The sequence below is a fragment of the Lipotes vexillifer genome, unplaced genomic scaffold, assembly GCF_000442215.2.
Source record: "Lipotes vexillifer unplaced genomic scaffold, Lipotes_vexillifer_v1.1 scaffold913, whole genome shotgun sequence".
Lineage (NCBI taxonomy): Eukaryota > Metazoa > Chordata > Mammalia > Artiodactyla > Lipotidae > Lipotes > Lipotes vexillifer.
The window spans coordinates 1,029,782-1,042,554 of record NW_006798474.1 but is presented as its reverse complement, the minus strand read 5'-3'; the positions used below and the strand labels follow the sequence as shown (position 1 = coordinate 1,042,554).

The 12,773-nt window shown below is 41.0% G+C and overlaps 1 pseudogene; it reads left to right on the top strand.

The window, feature by feature from the left end:
- The first annotated feature begins 11,521 nt into the window (after window positions 1–11,521).
- LOC103087165 (PHD finger protein 1 pseudogene) lies at window positions 11,522–12,426 on the top strand (annotated as a pseudogene).
- Window positions 12,427–12,773: the final 347 nt, after the last annotated feature.

The following is a 12,773-nucleotide window of genomic DNA, read 5'->3' as shown; positions in this document are numbered from 1 at the left end:
TGGAGAAAAGGTAACCCTCTTGCACTGTTGGTGGAATGTAAATTGATACAGCCACTATGGAGAACAGTATGGAGGTTCCTTAAAAAACTAAAAATGGAATTACCACATGACCCAGCAATCCCACTACTGTGTATATACCCAGAGAAAACCATAATTCAAAAAGACACATGCACCCCAGTGTTCATTGCAGCACTATTTACAATAGCCAGGTCATGGAAGCAATCCAAACGTCCATCGACAGACGAATGGATAAAGAAGATGTAGTACATATATACAATGGAATATTCCTCAGCCACAAAAAGAAATGAAATTGGGTCAGTTGTTGAGACGTGGATGGATCTAGAGACTGTCATACAGAGTGAAGTAAGTCAGAAAGAGAAAAACAAATATGGTATGTTAACGCATATATGTGGAACCTAGAAAAACGGTACAGTTGAACCAGTTGGCAGGGCAGAAATAGAGACACAGATGTAGAGGACAAACGTATGGACACCAAGGGGGGAAAGTGGTGGGGGTGGCGGGGGTGGTGTGATGAACTGGGCAATTGGGATTGACATGTATACACTAATATGTGTAAAATGGATAACTAATAAGAACCTGCTGTATAAAAAAAGATAAAGAAAAACATACACTGGAAGAGAAGCAGTTTGGGTGTTCAATACTGAACATTTTTATTTGGGATGTTTTGTGTCATGTAACAGGCTACTGGATGTGTTGAACCAGAGCTCAAGGGAAAGGTCTTTCAAGAGAAAGTTACAGTCAAAAAAATAAGTAAAATTTCTCAGTGAATATGTAGATTAAGAAAGAAGAAAAGCCAGAAAATGACTCAGAAAGCATTCCTTTGTACAGAATGAGGAGACATTCAAGCCACCTGACAGGAAGAGGGAGACCAAGAAGAATATGTGAAGTACAACACAAAAGCCAAAGGAGAAGACATTTTCATTATAGGAAGTGCAAATTACATGTTCAGGTAAGACATAAGAAAGGATGGAGAAAGAGAAGGATTTGGCAATTAGGAAGGAGGTCGAGGGGATTTGTCAGAATGCTTTTGGCGGTCTTACATTTAGAGAAAGTTAAGGGCTCACACGATAATGTGATAAAACCAATCAGATTGAATCTTGAGTGAAGTGGAGGAGGAAGCTGTGGTGGAAACTGGGGTATTACAGTTTCATATTGCTGAGGTAGAATGTCTCAGCATGTGATCATGGGAGGGAGTTGTGAAGGGGGAATTGGGGTGTCAATCACTGAATTAGGGAGGTGAGGAAATTACCAACATGGGCCCTGCAGTCATTCAAAATGAAAGCAGAAGGGGATGGAGAGAAATACTCTTGGACAGCTGTCTTTGACCTTGAAGAATGTAAAGGATTAAACATGAAGACTGATGGAGTAGTGAAAAAAATGGGGCAGATTGTAGCTGAAAGCATGCATCTCTGAAGATGGGTTTAAGAAGTAGGTCCAGGAGTAAACCTTTGTAGCAGTAAGGATAAATGATTGGAAGGCTAACAATGCCTCCTACTTTGTGATTGTGGTCTCAAGAAGCTGAACAAGTTCTATCTGAGAGTGTGCAACCACAGCAGTATCACTGAGGACAAGGACAAACTTTATTTTAGGAGAGATTAAAATATTTTAAAATTTATTTATAATGGAGCAAGTTTCCAAAAAGAACAGCAGAAAGAGTTTAGATAAAGGCCAGAAGTTCAAGAAGAAGTAAGCCAAAGAGGAGAACAGCAAATGAGTGAACTAAGGAAATTCCATCTTGGCCAAAGCCCAAAAAAAGGCCAGGATGAGGGAATAAATAGAAACAGCTTCAATTGACATTTTCAGATGGAAATCTGTCATAAATTGTTTTATAGCTGGAAGCTCATGAACTTTCCAAGTGTGGAACTTGTTGCCTAATTTCTGAAATGACTCTTTCTCAGTCTGTGTTGAGTTGAGACAGAGTGATAATTCACACATTTGCTGAGTGTTTGTTCTTGCTGTGAGAAGCAACTTGTATTTGACCATTGGTGTACCATATTCTTATGGCTGCATTACTCATATCTCATGGACATAGCTCTGTACATGCCAAGCTTGTGCTCTACTTCATAAGCTTATTTCTACATTCAGTCATAACTCATGTTAATATCTTACACAGATGTGAGTTTTCATAGTCAATTTGAATGGCAAAATTGCCATAAAAATTATAGATAGGAGGAACATAGCTTAGAGATTTTTGGCCAATGAACACAACTGAGACCACATTCTATCTTCCCTTTGTTTAACCTGTAAGAAAAGATATTTTGACATTCCACTGAGCCGCTCTGATTTTTTTTAAGTTAATCTGATTATTTTTTCCCCATTTTCTCAACATTGGGTGAGTTCCATTTCTTTTTCTGATTTCATTAGCTGCCAGAGCACACACACACAAAAAAAAAACAACCTTTCATTTTCCTCTCAAACCAGGCACTGGCATTTTTTATGCTTCAGCAATCCACACACAGATCACTCCCTCAGCATGGCTGCCTCATTAAGGAATACAGACAGAGGGATTCAGAGCTTCACCTCCCAAAGGAAGAATTAGAGCCGTCACACAGCCTGTACCCTGGGTTTGCAAGGGAAATGGCTTTACCCCAGCCCTCTCGTATTGGCTGAAGCATGTCCAACATGTCAGAATCTGCTTGGATTTACTGACACGGCCCTCACCTGGGAGAGACAACAAAGCATGTGGGGAGTAGAGGAGAGAAGGGCCGGGTAGATAACCAGAACCTCGTTATTGTCATCATTTGCAAGCTCAGCCTGCTTCATCCTTCCTTAGTGGAGTATGAAATGGGAGACACACTATCCCCTGTTAATCAGCATAGCACTTGGCCTGGGTGGCATCACGTTTGGTACCCAAGTTCTGCATCCCAGGACAATGTGAGCAGCAACAATGGTCTGAATTGGGACTTGGGGAGATAATGGAGCAGGGGAAAACCCTCCCTAGCTCAGTGGCTATATGTAAGTTGATCTTCAATCTCTTTGCAGTTATTTCAGGGATTGGACTTCATCACCATGAGAAGGGCCTTCAGCCCTACTGAGGCTGTCATGATGCCTAAAATTATCACAGGGTAAAGGCATTGGAGTCTCCCAGCTTAAGAGCATATAAGTTATCCTTTAAATTGTAGAAATGTGACATGAGACAGATTAATAGGAGAAAATCAAACAGAAGTTTAATAACATGTATACATGGGAGAAATCCAGAAAAACTAAGTAACTCACCAAAATGGCTAAAATCCTAGCATTGAATACCATCTTCAACTAAAGACAAAAGAATATGTTAAGAGTAATTGTTTGGGACTTCAGAAGGGTGGAAAGCTGTTCACATGGAGATGGGAAAGCAAAGGTTTTGTAAACAAATATTTGCTAAGCCATGCAGAGCCATTGGACCACTGAGGAGACCCTGATCTCTAGGCCCTAGCCCATATTCTTTGCAAATATCTCTGGTGATAGCTCTACTCTGGGAACAGTCCCTCCATCTAATTTTTTTAGTCAGTTAGGGGAAAGGTCAATGTTTCTTCCTTAGTCTTTTGGGCTTTGATCTTTTTTTAGCTTGAAATAATCCTCATGCCAAAGAGATATTTTGGGGTGACAAGTTTTGCTCTGCTACAGCTGCTAAAAAAACACTAAGTGAGGAAAATAGGAGGGGAACTCCTAAAGGTCCAGTTTTACCCAAATGTGAAGGCTTTTCCAGAAATTATCTTGGAGGGAAATGAGATGAGGATTTAGCAGCCAAACTCAGACAGAACCTCAGTTAGAAAATAGCTTTCTATTATAGTATGGAGAGTATAAGTATATGATAAAAAATATTCATGGGTAAAACAGCATTGGCAATACTTTTATAATAATTAATTGAGAAAATTTCCAGAGAATAATATATTATGTTTATCTCTCGCTTACACAGAGACATGTGTGCCTGCACATGCATACACAGACATGTACTCTCACTTGCCTTGAAGTCATACACTCACTTCAGGGTCCTTTTTTTAGCAACTCTCTCAGGGGTCCTTTTTATCTTTCTTTTCCTTCTCTCTCTCCCCCCCTCAACTTTGGTCCCAGTTTAGTTTCCTAACTCAAAGGATCTCTCAATTGCCCAGGCAAAATTATGAAATAAGCCGATGGCACATGGACTTTGATAAAAACTCCAAGGCAGCAATATTGATGTGAGATGACCAAGAGGTCATATTTGGAGCTTAATGTGGAAGAAATGTATTGAACTAATGTTGGAAAGACTTATTAAAACAAATGAATGTTGACTCAGTGTCAGCACATGTCCTAGGCTCTGAGAATGTATCTGTGACTAAGAGAAGAATCTTGCCATCATGGAGCTTTCTTTCTCATGGGAGAAACAGATAACAAACAAGTCAGTATAAAATATAATACATTCTAGAAACTAATAGATTCCATTAAAAAATTACCTGCAATGAGATAAAATTACCTGGAGGTAGGAGGCATAGAATACTTTGAACAGAGAGGCCAGGGAAGCCTTTCTAAGGAGGTGACATTTGAGCTGAGACAGAAAGCTTACAGCAATGACAACCATTAGTAATTGAAAGCAGAGTATGTTATCTATATTCCTGAAAAATATTGTCATTGATCACCTTCTTTTATCCTACAAATGAACACAAATTTCCCTGTGCCTAATGGGGAGAATATGTTTGTTAAATTGAAATCTGGTTAGGTAACAGATAGAGATTTCAGTGATTTGAGGCATAAAAAGTTTTTTATTAATTAATTAATTAACTTTTGGCTGCATTGGGTCTTCTTTGTTGTGGATGGGCTTTCTCTAGTTGCTGCGAGCCAGGGCTACTCTTAGTTGTGGTGTGTGGGCTTCTCATTGCAGTGGCTTCTCTTGTTGTGGAGTATGGGTTCTAGGCACATGGGCTTCAGTAGTTGTGTCACGCAAGCTCTAGAGCACAGTCTCAGTAGTTGTGGAGCATGGGCTTAGTTGCTCTGTGGCACATGAGATCTATCTTCCTGGACCAAGGATAGAACCCGTGTCCCCTGCATTGGCAGGCGGATTCTTAACCACTGCACCACCAGGGAAGTCCCTTGAGGAAAAAAAGTTTTACTTCTTGTTCGCCTAAGGTCCAAACCAAAGCTAGAGGCAACTGGGGTCAAGATGACCCAAAGTAATTTTGGACACTGTCACTTATCTGGCAGAGGGGGAAGAGAAAGCACGGAAGATATTTTAAGGGCCAAGCATTTCATCACATTTCATTAGCTGGAACTCAGTCACATGGCCATACCCAAAGGCAATGAAGGCTGGGGGAGATCTTCTAGCTGTTTGCCTAGTGATCATTTGATAAAAACTTGCCTAGTCTCTACCCCCAGGAGGCAGTAGGAAAAATTATCTTACACTTTGAAAAGAGCATCTAGATTATTAAAAGGAGGATTGACTAGGCCAAGAGTTCAATAAATATGTTTATTCACTCTAGGGGATGAAGAGCTAATGAATTTTTCAAACATTAGCAATGATAGCAATAGTAATAATATAATAATGCTTTAATGATTATTAATTCATTTGACCTTCATATCCTCATATGCTGGTTACATAGGCAGAGCAAATGTATTATTTACATTTGAGAAAAATGAACTGAGAGCCAAAAAATATTTTAGAACTGAAAAAATCTAACATATTATTTAATCTAAATCCATCATTACATAGTTGAGAAAATTCTCATCAAAAGTGGCAATGCAGCTTGCCCCATCTGTAATTAGCCATTGGTCAAACTGAGCCTTCAGTGGGGGTCTTATCACTTATAAATCAATGATTTCTCTTTGTTTCTTTTTCCTTTAGTAGGGTATGTTGCAACGTCTAAAATAAGTATTAGTCACAGGGGTGTTGGCAAAGGGGAAGGGCTGATAAAAGATGCAGATTTCTGGGCATAACACCCAAAAACTGAATCCACAGACCTGGAGTCAGGTCCATGAATTTGTAGGTGCCTGAGAGGTTACCCTATGGAAAACAGTGTTACAGTCATTGTCGTAGGCTCTCCTAGGAAGCCCCTGACTCTGCTGTTGGAGATTGGATGTGCCTAACACAGACAAAAATAAAGTTCATAATAATAAAAAAATAAAATATGAAAACTTAAAATTTAACTAAAACCCATAAAAATGGGGATATTATCTAATTCCTAGAAATAAAAGAACTTTCTAAATTTAAAGATATGAAACATATAAGATAAAATGTAGTCATGACTATAATATTTTTAATTGTATAAATCAACAATATTATCAGCAAATTTTCTTAATTTTAAGGTTTTTTGTTATGACTTTGTTACTGGTTAGAATGATCACTGGTTCTTCATTCAACAAATAAAAATTATAGAAAAGCACACAAAAAAATTTAAAACCTGAAATACAAGTACTCTGAGATAATCAACATAAATCTTTAACATATAGCTTTGTGGTCTTTTGTGTACATACATGTTAACATACATGTACCTGTACATACACATATATATTACACAATTGGGAATGTTGTTAATATACTATTATATTGGGTTGGCCAAAAATTTATTTTGAAAAACCCAGAGGAACTTTTTGGCCATCCCAATATTTATTGAAACTATCAAAGATAATTTTAATAGCATACATAAAATTCAGAAATATAAATTTAACATAATAATCCAAGAATAAAATAAAAGACTATGATAACAAAATGGGGAAATAGAAGTTAAATGTAACAATTTCTAAGTCAGGAGTCAAGAGACATTGTTACATTTTTTACATTAACAACTAGGGAGAAGAGACTGAATGTGCTGTTTTTTTGACTTACAGGTACCCATTGAAATATTTTTTAACTGGAGTTTGTGACCAATCAATAGCTTAAAAAATAAAATGTTCTCAATAGAATAGCAGTACACATATAATAGAGTATTATTCAGCCTTAAATATTAAGAAAATCCTGCCATTTGCAACAACATGGATGAACCTGGAAGACATTATGTTAAGTGAAATGAGACAATCACACAGAAGGGCAAATACTGCATGATTCCAGTATGTGCTCATAGAAGCAGAGAATATGATAGTGGTTGCCAGGGACTAGAGGGCAGGAGAAATAGGGAGTTGTTATTCAATGGGTATAAAATTTTAATTATGCTAGATGAATAAGTTCTAGAGATCTGCTGTACAACATAGGGGCTATAGTTAACAATACTGTGGACTTGCCTGATGGTGCAGTGGTTAAGAATCCGCCTGCCAATGAAGGGGACACAGGTTCGATCCCTGGTCTGGGAAGATTCCACATGCCATGGAGCAACGAAGCCCATGTGCCTGCTCTCTAGAGCCTGCGAGCCAAAACTACTGAAGCCCACAGATTTAGAGCCCGAGCTCCGCAACAAGAGAAGCCACCGCAATGAGAAGCCCGCGCACCACAACAAAGAGTAGCCCCTGCTCGCCACAACTAGAGAAAAACTGCACACGGCAACAAAGACCCAATGCAGCCAAAAATAAATAAATAAATAGATTTTTTTTTTAAGTCATAGTGCCTATATATATATATATATATATATATATATATATATAGTATTGTGCACTTCCAAATTTGTTGAGGGTAGATCGCATGTTATATGTTCCTATACCACAAAAAAACAACAAAGAAAACAAAAGGACACAAGGAAACTCTAGGAGGTGGTTCATCTATTACCTTGATTGTGGTGATGTATCACACATGTTTGCACATGTCCAAACTCATTAAATTGTACACATTAAATATATTCAGTTCTTTGTGTATCACTTCTACCTCAATAAATATGCTTTAAAAACTCAGAGCACATCATACGTAAATAATAGTGAGGATAAACTTTATTTCATTGAACATTTTTCATTATATACCTACACATACACATACACACACACATACAAGCCACAATTTGAAAGCTTCTATACTAGAAGACTAACAACAGGATATATAAACAGAACTTCACTGGAGATTGAAGTAATAAAGAAAAAGAAAAGACTAAATCTCCTTTGTAACCTCCCACTTTTTGTCGTTAATGTATAATATCCACAGTCTTCAGAGTTCATCCTATGTCCTCTTTTCTTTCTCACTCCTCAGCTTCTTCTTAGGTAACCTCATAGTTTCAATTGCCATGTAGTCAAGTGTGGTGACAATGCCTAGAACTCTCTCTCAGGCTGCAGACCCACAGCTATCCAACTGCCTCCTGGGTATTTCACTTGCTTCTCACATGAACAAAACTGAACTTATCTCCTCTCACCAACTTGATCCTCCTCTAATGCTCCTTCACTCAGCTTTGCAACTCCAATTACACACTTACCCAAAATGAAACCTGGGAATCATACTGACTCCCCTCCTTTTCTTACCCTATCCTGTCTGGAGTTGGGTTTCCTAGAAACAGAGCCTGAGAGGGAGGTTTTTGTAGTGACTGAGAAAGTACTATCAAGAGAAGGAGAGTGAAAGAAACAGGATGGGACAGGGGAAGAAGCTAAGCAAGGACATGGTCTCGACTGGAGACCAGCTTCATTCACCCTCGTCCTACAGGGAGCTCTGGAGCACAGAGAGGCCAAGGCCAGGAGGCTAACCTCCTGTACCCTCACGTCATTCAGTCACAGGTCACAAGCTGCCAATGGGGAGAGGGTTGTATAATCTCCTAGATGAGATACCTCTTGTTCCAACAGTCACTGCTCCACAGAAGAGAGTTGCTGTAAGGGATTAGAAACCAACACTTACAGCAGCTGGGGGATGGATACACCTGCCAGCAGGTAAAGGGAATCTGGATAAGGTACCAACAGCAAATACAATGTCTCTCATGACAAATTCATCTTTAAAAATCACTGATTTATGTCCTGAATATGATCTTAATCTGTCTACCTCTCTCCATCTCCAATATCCTACAAAGTGCTTTCACACTTCTGCTCTTTTGGTTGGTCTGGTTCCTCTGCTTGGAATGTTTTTTTCCACCCATGAATGCTTATGCATCTTTCCAGTGCAAGTTCAAATGTCACCTCTTTTCTATAATTTTTGCTGATTCATCTCTCCTTCTACCGAAATAGTCACTCATTTGTGTTCCTATTTTACTTTATATATTCACCAATTATTAGACTTAGACACAAATAACTCAGCACAAGGAATGGTTTCCCCTTTAGATGATGGTACAGCATCTCCTTAAATCAGAGATTGTGTCAATCATTTCTGTATCTGTGGTGTGACTCACAGTCCCTGACACACAGCAGGTGCTCAATAAATGTCTGAGCATAACTCTACAGTGTATGTAACAAGTAATGGGCATTGAAGCTGAATTGGAAATCTGGTACTGACACACAGCTTCTTCCCGTCTCTTCCCAAATGCTACCCATCTGTTAACGCAAGTTCAACTGGCCTATTCTCTGTTCCATATCTTACTAATCTATTTATTTTCTGATATCTTAGAAAAGTTCATGTTACCACACCATTTTGCATAAGACAATGTATGAAAGTCTTAGAATAAGTTCTAATTATTTCATATGTGACTCCTTGAAAGCTAGAGCCTTGTCTTATAACTCTGTGTATTGAATTGTGTGCAGTGATAAAAACTGAGGGCTCAATAATTCTTTCTGAATTGGTTATGACAGGAAATATTGATACTTGGATATGGAGGCTGTGGGTTTTGGAAGAAGTAGTCAAAGCAGAAGAAAGTTTACACAGAAGGTAGATCATCAGTATCAATTACTGCCTCCTGGCCTCCAACATGACTGCATGGGTACATCTGACTGTGCACTCCCTAAGCCATCTGACCTAGGAGAGGAGTTGCACCTGATTTCTTTGTTGAACAACATAGCTGCCTACTGCAGGAAGTGTTGCTATGGCCACATGGCCCTTGTTCAAAGTTAAGACACGTGGTAGCCCTTTCACAGTTTAGAAGAGAGAGAGAAAAAATATAATCCTGTAAACTTGGAAACAGCACTGCACCCTGGGATCTGAACTGAATTTTTCTCTCTCTCACTGAGTCTGCATGCTGCAGGGCTAGCAGGCAGACTGGGATCAATAAGACATGAGCCCTCTATTAAAGACAACATAAAACATATTTTGGAGGTGGAGTGAGAGTGAAAGTCTGGTGTTTGTAGGATTGAGAGATTGATGGAGTCTGTAGCACGAGGACACTGAGAGTAGGTCCTTTTTCTGGTACCTTGCCCACACCCTCCCGCTGTGCCATGGTTCCCTCTGCCCATTGCTCATAACGATAGGGCATTTACCCAACGGTCTCATGGCTAAACCTGAACTGGCCTGTTAAAGAGGGAGAAGAGAGGGACTTCCCTGGTGGCGCAGTGGTTAAGAATCCACCTGCCAATGCAGGGGAGATGGGTTCGATCCCTGGTCCGGGAAGATCCCACATGCTGCAGAGCAACTAAGCCCCTGCACCACAACTACTGAGCCTGCGCTCTGGAGCCCGCGAGACACAATTACTGAAGCCCGTGCGCCCAGAGCCTGTGCTCCACAACAAGTGAAGCCACCACAATGAGAAGCCCCAGCACCACAATGAAGAGTAGCCTGCACTCGCCACACTCAACAGTGAAGAAAGCCCACACTCAACAATGAAGACCCAATGCAGCCATAAATAAATAAATTGATAAAAATAGAGGGAAAGGATATATCAGGTTTTTTTGTTTGTTTGTTTTTTTCAGTATCCATACACTACTGCTGAGTTTTGGCTTCCCTGTCTGCAAAATGAGGATAATAATATCTAATTCTAGAAAACAATTGCACAGTAAGATTTATGCACATAGTCAGTGTTTAATAAACATTAATGTCTCTTTCTTTCTCTGGTTCTCATTGGAAGTTCAGCTCTGATTTGCACGTGGTTTCATGGGACACTCTGCTTCCTTCCTTCCTCCTGGGCTCAACCTAGATTTGAATTGTTTCAGCCTATTTTGGCCTTGCTTTCTTTGGAATCACGTAGCATATGGAGTTATAAACACCATGCAGCACTTGATGGTGGGTCCTTGTTTACTGCACTCTTCTGGCTTCATGCATGTAACTTTGACTTCCCTGGGTAAGGTCCAGGAGCACATTTAGTTGACAACATAAGCTCCTTGAGTATATGGACCAGGCTCATCTGGTATCCCCAGGCCTGAGTGCTGTGCTCAAGAAATATTTGTTTAGATTCCACATACAAGTGATATCAAAAAAAATGATACAAATGAACTTATTCATAAAACAGGAATAGATCTACTGACATAGAAAACAAATTTATGGTTATCAATGGGAAAATGTCAGGGAGGGATAAATTAGGAGTTTGAGATTAACAGATACACACTACTATATACAAAATAGATAACCAACAAGGACCTACTATATAGCACAAGGAACTATACTCACTATTTTGTAATATACTCAATATTTTGAATCACTTTGCTGTATACCTGAAACCAACACAACATTGTAAAAGAAGTATACCTCAATTTAAATAAATAAATAAATAAAACAAGTATATGTTAAGTGAATGGCAAAGGAATTTGGCTCTATATTTCAAGGTTTGAGTGGAGAATACTGTTTAAATAATAGTATTTGGGATACTTTGATTTTGACCGTGAGATCCTCCCCTTCACCTCTGAGAATTGGGACAGTTTGCTCCTTGGGGAGCTCTCAGACACCCCCAAGGGAGAACGTTCTTCCAGGCTCCTCTCTGCTCTCAATAGCCACAAGGACCGTTTCATTTCAGGGAGGGAGATTAAGAAGAGGAAATGCTTGTTTGGTCTCCATGCTCGGATCCCTCCCCCTGTGGAGGCCCCTACTGGAGATGGAGTCCCCACCAGCTTCCCTTCAGGGCAGGGCCCTGGGGGAGGGGTCTCATGTCCCCTGGGGAAGCGCCGGAGGCCGGAGCCAGAGCCCCTGAGGAGGCGGCAGAAGGGGAAAATGGAGGAGCTGGGGCCACCCTCAGCAGTGCGCAACCAGCCCGAGTCCCGGGAGCAGAGGGAGCGGGCTCGTCTGCAGAGGGCACTGCAGGCCTCAGTGTCTCCACCACCCTCCAGCCCTAACCAGAGTTACCAGGGCAGCAGCGGCTACAACTTCCGGCCCACAGATGCCCGCTGCCTGCCCAGCAGTCCCATCCGGATGTTCGCTTCCTTCCACCCCTCTGCCAGCACCGCAGGGACCTCTGGGGATGGTGAACCCCCAGACAGGTCACCCCTGGAACTTCACATTGGTTTCCCCACAGACCTCCCTAAAAATGCCCCCACTCGATGACTGCCTCATCTTCCTCAGTCCCAGCCCCCTCCCCAGGTCTTCCTAGACGCTCAGCACCCCCTTCTCCCCTGTGCCGTAGTTTGTCTCCTGGAACTGGGGGAGGAGTCCGAGATGGGGTCGGCTACCTGTCCCGAGGGGACCCTGTCCGGGTCCTTGCTCGGAGAGTACGGCCTGATGGCTCTGTGCAGTACCTGGTTGAGTGGGGAGGAGGGGGCATCTTCTGAACAGCCTGCCTCTGCCCACTTACTTCCCCATTCACATACACCGGCACTTTCATACCCTGACCTCTGACCTCACCTACAGCTGGGATGTACCTGCGGCAGTAGGGGGTACTTCGCCCTACTGCCCAGGCTGGAATCCAGGTGGGGGGTTGGGGAAGAGGCTCTCTCTTCTCTACTCCCTTCATGATTCCTGACCCTTCCCCCATTCCTCTTCCCATTTCCTTTGATGTTATTTTGTTACAGCTTTTTAAATATTTTTAAAAATTATTTAACCCCTGGGGACAGAGACTGAGGAGGGGAGGATGATAAAGGATCCTGGGCTCTGTATCATTGAAATAAAGATAAATAAA